Source organism: Cupressus sempervirens, chromosome 8 (genome assembly GCF_028749045.1).
Source record: "Cupressus sempervirens isolate cs-2001-9-10 chromosome 8, ASM2874904v1, whole genome shotgun sequence".
In the NCBI taxonomy this organism is placed as follows: domain Eukaryota; kingdom Viridiplantae; phylum Streptophyta; class Pinopsida; order Cupressales; family Cupressaceae; genus Cupressus; species Cupressus sempervirens.
The window spans coordinates 428,782,154-428,790,079 of record NC_143125.1 but is presented as its reverse complement, the minus strand read 5'-3'; positions in this window follow the sequence as shown (position 1 = coordinate 428,790,079).

Here is a 7,926-nt window from a genome sequence, read left to right as displayed (position 1 = left end):
GAGAGAGTCTATGACAATATATCAGGAGAAGAAGCAACTTTAGAAAGAGACTGCATGATGGAAACAATAGATAGACAATATAGAGGATATTATGGGAGCACTGGATAGAATTCAAAAAAGTGTTGTGGTAGGTACTATGACATTGGAATCACTTGCAAGTGGCTTTAAGAATTTACAGCCCCAATATTGAAAGCACTACAAGTTGTGCAATTTGTCATGCATTGCATCTAGATTTGCTTTGCCATTACTTATAAGAGTGTTTCAAGGTTGGGAGCCACTTCAACATCCTCTACATGGTTTAGAGGTAATGTCATTGTGGTAGAGACTTCTGCAAGGGAATGAGCCTCGTGATTACGACATTTACACAAAAGAATAACTTGCTTCTTCAACTCCTTACACTCAACTCTTCATTGAAGTTATTCTTCTAGTAGTGAGAATAGCTTCTATGAATTCTTGGGAGCCAAGGAACCCTGAACCTATGCTATGTCTTTTGTAGACATGGGAGAAGTTACTACCAAATTCAGTACTTCATAACATTCTAGATCATATAGTGATGCCCAAACTAACAATAGTAGTAGATACTTGGGATCCTCATAGGGAGATTGTGCCAATACATGCGTGGTTACACCCTTCGCTTCCATTGTTGGGCCAATGTATGGAGCCTTTATAATATCCAACCATTCGTTATTAGTTGGGGAATGTGCTTCATGCCTAGAATGCAAGTGACGCATCTACATATGCAATTTTTTCACCTTGGAAAATTGTATTTGATCCTGCTAGCTGGGAACAACTAATTGTTCGTTTTATTGTGCCTAATCTGATGATAGTTCTATAGAAATTTGTAATCAACCTAGGTAATCAACAACTAAACCAATTTAACTAGGTTATGGCTTGGGCATCTGCTATTCCCATTTATCATATGGTTTCAATGTTGGAGGCAACATTTTTTCCAAAGTGGTCTATTAGACTGTTCATTCATTGATTACTCATTTAATGATTTGAAGGTTAATGTAATGTGGTAGTTTTGGTTTTTGGTGCAACTTGGACTATACCTTGTGTTTTGATTGCAAAACTATACTTCTTCATCTAGATCTCGTGGACATGATTCTCTAATAGCCTTTAGATTGCTAAATGCATATTCCTATATTGATTGTGTATACATTCGTCCACTATTATTAATCTGTATCTATTGGGTAATATGTAGGTCTGTCAATACATCCATTAGTCTTGCTTCCACCTTGATTATACACAAATCATTTGAACACAAAAATCATTGGCTAACTGCACGACCTCAACTTTGGTGTAGATTTCATATTTTTCATGGAGAATTTGAGCTCAAATGAGACTGTAGATAATTTTTCAAGAGCTTGCACCAACAACCTTTCAATCAATTCTCATTATTTTTACTTGACATTTATCACATGTTGCGAGGGTACTTTGTGAGAAATGTGTCAATCATTTTTAAACATCATAATCCTCTACGATACTTTATTTTTGTGTGTGTTTGAAGGTCAAAATGTATAATTGAATCTTGCCTTATACACTGGTTAATTTTTTGTAACCTATGTGGCAAGGGCAAGCAAATGTTCAATTAGGTAAGGCTATGAGTAGCAAGCATAGCAACTGGGTAAAGATGGTAATCTCAAATTTTGTCTAAAAATGAAAACCAAATAGATAAAATAGCTAGGTGTACTTGAAAACTATACATTTTATTTTATTTTCTAATGTTCAATTCAGTGGAATTGGTTTTAGGATGAGAATTTTTCCAATTCCATACGTTTAATGAAAGATTGAATTCTAATATTTGGAATAAATGGGAATACCAAATTTGAATTAATGTAAATTTCAGTTCCAATTTAATGCATTCAAATTGCAATTTACAAATTTTTCAAAGTTAGAAATGTCAATTCTTGTTCAACTCTAGCAACACACTGAGCTCTTAGAGAATGTGCAGAGAATGGTTTTTTAAAGAAGCTCTACAAAACATCCAAACATTGATTCATATATTTCACAACTATCTTATATAAATGACTAGTATACTAATTTATTCAAAATTAAAATTCCAATTAATCATTTGTATCATTTATGAGGGAACTTGAAAATTTTATACTTAGGAAATCATATTGATGAGTTTTCAAATTAAGATCATATCACAATTTTAAAGAGAAATGTAATATCATGAATTGCAATGATTGTCAGATATTAAAAAAATTGTTGAAAAAAGGTTTGAAAAATCTCAAGAAAATTTATGTGATGTGTATAAAGCTAGATTTAATGACCTTTGAAAATTCTCTCCCTACAAGTAATAACACAGGAAGCTTTAGAAAGAGGTATGAACATCCATAAAGCATGATGAAGGTGGAACTTTTTTTCAAGTGTCACCTTTGCATATGTTTTTGTAGATGTGTATCCAAAATGTAGAAGCACTAATAAGGTGCATGGTGTTGGTATAACACCTCAAAGAGTTATTGCCCCATGGAATTGAATGGTCATAAGCTTTGTACTAAATACATGTAAAAGAATAAAAAATTTAAACAAAAGCAATTGAAATTTATAAAGCCAAAAATTCTACCTATGTCCTCCCTACTCATGTCAAAATGAGAGCTTTGGAATAGGGTGTGGAAATTCATCTAAGCAAAATGGAGGGATATTTTTGTGACAAAAATATGTTGGAAATCTTGTGGTAGAAAATCATGCAAAGTGTGGAATCGTAGACAAGAAACTTAATTTTTTTTTATAGAATTTGGTAATTAGATGTCTTGTCAAGGAATGATATGATTGTAAAATGAGTACAAGATGAATTTCACAAAGAATATTTGATGTCCACATTTTGTCTAAACATACCATTAAAATAGCTATTAAACTAATCTACCCAAATCTAAAACTCTATCAAATTACGTTTGTGTTTGCATCATGCATATGATTTGTTAATAAAATTAGTTCAATATAACATAAGTGTGAGTAGAGTATTTCAATCAACCTTCAAATACAATTTTATATTTTTACTTAAAATAACTCACAGTTTAATAGTCAAATTTAGATAAAATAATTCAAGCATCATCACTAAGCACAAATTAATTGTTCAAGATTAAACATGGAGCACCCCTATATGCAAGCCTTGTCAATGTGTCCATATACTAATTTATTTGCATATGAAATAGAATATGATTTTAATGTTAGTTTTTTAGAAGAAAAGGATTTTTGAAAAATGAAATAGACTAATAAGATCTCAAATAGTTCACAAACTATGCATATTTGATGTATTCAAGAAGAGAATACTTTTACAAAATGAAGCGAAATCATGCCAGACAAGTTGAGTATTGGCCCTTCCAGTTTTTTATTTGATGATTTCCTAAAAATTAAACATTCAAAATGCACTTATGAGAAAAGACCTAGAATGAATGAAATTGATAAATAATGAAGGTATGTTAGTTTGTGCTTCACTTGGTTTTGAGAAAACTGTGATATTCTCTACTTAACAAGACCAGCCACATGAAGGTGGAAGCTCATCTGGACTCACCCCACTACACCCCCCACTCGGTCCCCCTCCCCTTAACATCAATCTAAATTTCCCATTAACATATAATTACATACTTCATTCATTCATTCATCCATTTATGAACTATTACATTAATCAATCAATACAATCACATAACATTCATTAATATGATATAAAATTCATTAATACTAAACACTAATTAAGAATTCATTAACACATAAAAATACTTATTAACATGACATAAAATTTCATATTAATACACAACATTCATAGATAATTACTTAAAACAATGTTCTTTCATTATCCAACAAAGTTTATCAAAGAGCATTTAAAAAAATCATTTCATTTTTTTTGTTTTTCTTAGATTTCTTAAGGAAAAGGCTAATAGGAGCATCAATATCTTCCTCATTCTCCTCCTCTTGTGGTTGTAATGTCAAATTATGATGCTTCATCCAAGTTTGAGGAGCACAAGGCTATTGCACTAAAGGGAGGTCTGCTGCAATAACAAGTAAATGGGTTAAATTAACATACTTTTTTTTTACTATTACAAGTATTTCATTAACCAGTAGAACATAACATGCATTTTTCTTTATTTGACAATGTCACAACATGTATAGTAACACTTTGATTGACCACCACCTCAACATATTGAACACTTCAAACATGCTCCACTTGTTCACCACAATGGTCAACATGCTCTAAAATATTCAAAAATAAGTTATAGACCAATTGCAATTGAAGATGTTTAATTCTATTGATAATTACATAATTTATTTTCAATATAAAACTAATACCTCCACCACTATGATGTACATTATGGCCTTTGTCACAAGTGAGTTTTGTGAAAGGATTTGAAGGCTACAGTAAAATGTCATGTGCATTATTTGATATATAAAATAGAAATAGTTAATTTATGTTGGAAAATAACACCAAACATTAAATTTCTCAACTATTCATTTTGATTTATTTCTCATTTGACCAATTTAACTGTGTCTCATGTGGTACACCAAATTCTTCAGCATGGCTTTCAGATTCCTGGCATAAGTGTGCAACCACGACTTTATAGCCTTCAAGGCATTTTTTTGTCTTCATCTATTGGCTCCACATTGAATTATGTGCCTTGTAATTTTTTCTTAATATCATCAGTTTTGCATGTATGATTTGATTAAACAAAATTGTTTGCAATCTTATATAAAAAAAATTTGAGATGAAATTCCATTGCTTCTACTTATAAGTCGAGAGTAAAGTTTCATTTAGCCACCAGAGCCAAGTTTGTGTTGGCCAACCTTATGTTTTCTCGCTTCTATAGCTTCTGATGTATCCTGTAGTATATGAAAAGTTTTAAACTTGTTAGATTATATATATACAAATATCAATAATTAGTGCATAATTACATTTTACTTATTATTATCATGGCATACCTTCTTTTTCCCTTTCTGGTTCAATTCCTCCTATAGCCTTTTCTCTTTTGCATCTTCTATTATTTCATTTCATTCAATTGGTGGAATCATAGGAGGATGCTCATACTTTGGGTTATCCTTTAGAGCCCTTCTATAGTGGTTCCTCACAGTCTTTATATATTTGGATGCTCTTTTAAGAAGTAGGGCACTGTCAAAAATGTTTTTTCAAAGAGGTCTTCTAAAGATGTAATGAGCTTATTTTTTAAATTTACGCCCCTAATAATTCCACTTTTTTTGAAAAAACAAAATTATTAGATACATAACTTTAATATGGTACAATAAACGGAAGAAAATAAAAATATTGTACCAATAATATGAAGCTATGTACCTATTACGTATGGTGGGCCCAAATAGCTACAATGCCATTTAAAAAAGAGTATAAAAAAAAAAAATGGGATTATCAGTCCAAAATGAGTTATGCATAAGTAAACTACAACTATAGTGTAAATAATAACAATCTTAAAGAACCTGAAAGCTTTAGTACTTTTAACGAAAACATAGTTTTCTTGTTCAACAACAATGACCCCACAAACAAACTAGTACTAGTAACACAAGCTAATGCACAAAATGATTAAGCTTCAGTAGTATTGGTCTATGTTGTTGTATCAGCTATAAGTGTATAGATTAGTGCACAAAATAGGTCCATGAGTATAAAATGCACCCAAGAAAAATAAATCAATGCATGATTAGCACAACAAAATCAATTCTTGGAGGGGTTCTTGGCTTTAAAATATTAGTAAATGCACCTTGCCTCATTTTGGTTGGGTATATGGAAGGAATGCAATAACCAAATTTTTAGGGATGCTAACCTAATAGCTAGAATTATTTTTAGAAGTATTCAAAATGTCCTTTTAGAAAACTATATGTTTATAAAAAGGTACTAACCCTTTTGCAGGTGATAATGTTAGAACTAATGATTCTCAGACAAGAAAGGAGTGTAACTAGTCTTTATCCCCAAAAGGCTAGCACAAAGCCAACTTTGATGGTGCAGCCAAAGGCAACTCAGGAGAGGCGGGTTGTGGAGGTGTGATTAGAAATAGTCATGGGTATGGTATTGTGGTAGTTACTTTCCCCTTGGGTTTTCAAACTAATCATTATGCAGAAGCTAGTGCTGCTCTTCAAACTAAGAAATTGGCTAAAGAAGTTGGGTCAAATGCCTTTGGTTAGAGGGAGACTCAAACAACATTATTAAATGCCTAAGGGTAGAACACCCTCCAACATGGAGTATAAAGAATATGATAGAGGTAACAAAAAATATTTTTCTTTTCTTTGAAAAGGTCTTTGTGTCACGTGTTTACCATGAAGGTAATGTGGCTGTTGATGGATGGGAAATGAGGTAGTAAGGAGGGACATGTACAAAGATGGTCAAGTGGAGAGGTTTTTCTAGTGGATGCAAAAAGAATTATTGAGCTAGAAAGGATCCAGGGGAGAACAAGAAACATAAAGTGTAATTATGGCAGTTAATGTTGTCAAGTGGACGTATAAAGTAATGAGAGTTTGACACGAGCTGATCTAGAGGCATCATAATTGGGGGGTTTATCAGCAGATTTTATGGAAAATCTTAAGGGCTTATGGTAATTACTACATCTTTTTCTTTTCCAAGGTGAAAGTCAAGTACAGGTTCTGGGAGAAAAACTAGGTCTTGGCTCATAGAAACGAGAGAGCTCGAAGTCTCTATTATTTTGTATGCAACAATATGGTAGGGGAGAGACATAGAAGGGAGCTAGAGGGAGAAGTTGAGAAGTGGAAGAGTTGTTCAAAGGTGTTGGAAAAATTGAGGGAAGGTGGTATCTCATCCTTCATTGAAAAACTTCATGGCTAGGACCCGAAGATTACTAACCTAATGGTGAAGACACGGAGAGAGGGGAAGGTGAAGATTGATAGGGTGGACTTCTAGTTCAATGAAGGGGCTATTTTCAAGGTGATAAACTCCCCTAACCAAGGCATCAAATTCTATAAGGACAAGAAAATATCCTTGAATGCAGTGAAAGATTTTGCTAAGGACCCAAAGGAAATGAAGGATCTTGTGAAGACGGGCGCCTAATATGAGCCTACATCTATGAAGAAGCTATGGAGATTTTTCCTAAAGGAAATTATTTCCTACATAATGCTCAACACTAGATTTGATAGGATTCAAACCCAACATTTCATTATTCTAAATTATTTCAGGTATGGAACCAAGATCTCCATTCCCTACTATCTGTTTTTCTCTGCTAATAAAAGTATAATGGATTATAAGAAGAAAGTATACTCTAACCCTGTCCTCTATGAGGATTTTTTAGTACTCTTATATGAGAATTTTAAAGTTCAAACTCATAGAAGGACTATTGCCCAGAAAGGCAGTTTCTTCTGAGGAAACTGAGAGCTCCTACCTCTCATTGGACATGGAGGATAGTGTAGGTATGCACTCAAAAGATGAAGAGGAGATGGTGAAAATCATGAAGGATATGGGTAAGAAGAATAAAAATAATCCAAGGAAAGTTTTGGAGAAAAGGATAAAGTAGGAGGAGGAATAAAATGATGAGTATAATGATGAGGATGAGGGGATGGACACAAATAGGGAAGACAATGTGAGAGAGGAAGGATCTAGTAAGGCACATGCAAGTAGGAAGGTGGAGAGCTCAGTCAAAAGGAAAAGAAGAGGGGAGAAGGAAGCTAAGAGGGTTCATGGAAAGGGTAAGGAGAGAATTTATGAAGCTCTAGAAGAGAGTATGGAGGAAGAGGGCTTGGTTAAAACTACAGTTTCTCTAGATGAAAAGGGAAGAAAATCTGTATGGAGGAATTGTCATGCTAGTACAGTGAGAATGGGGCTTGTTAGAGAACATATCAACCCAAAGGTGCTTGAGGGAAGGGATGGAAAAATTCAATTAGAAGAGCTTATTGATCTAGCCCCGGTGATTCTTAGTGACAGTGCTCGATAAATGTATGAACCTCCTTAACAATGCCAAAAATAGCCTTATGGACAAC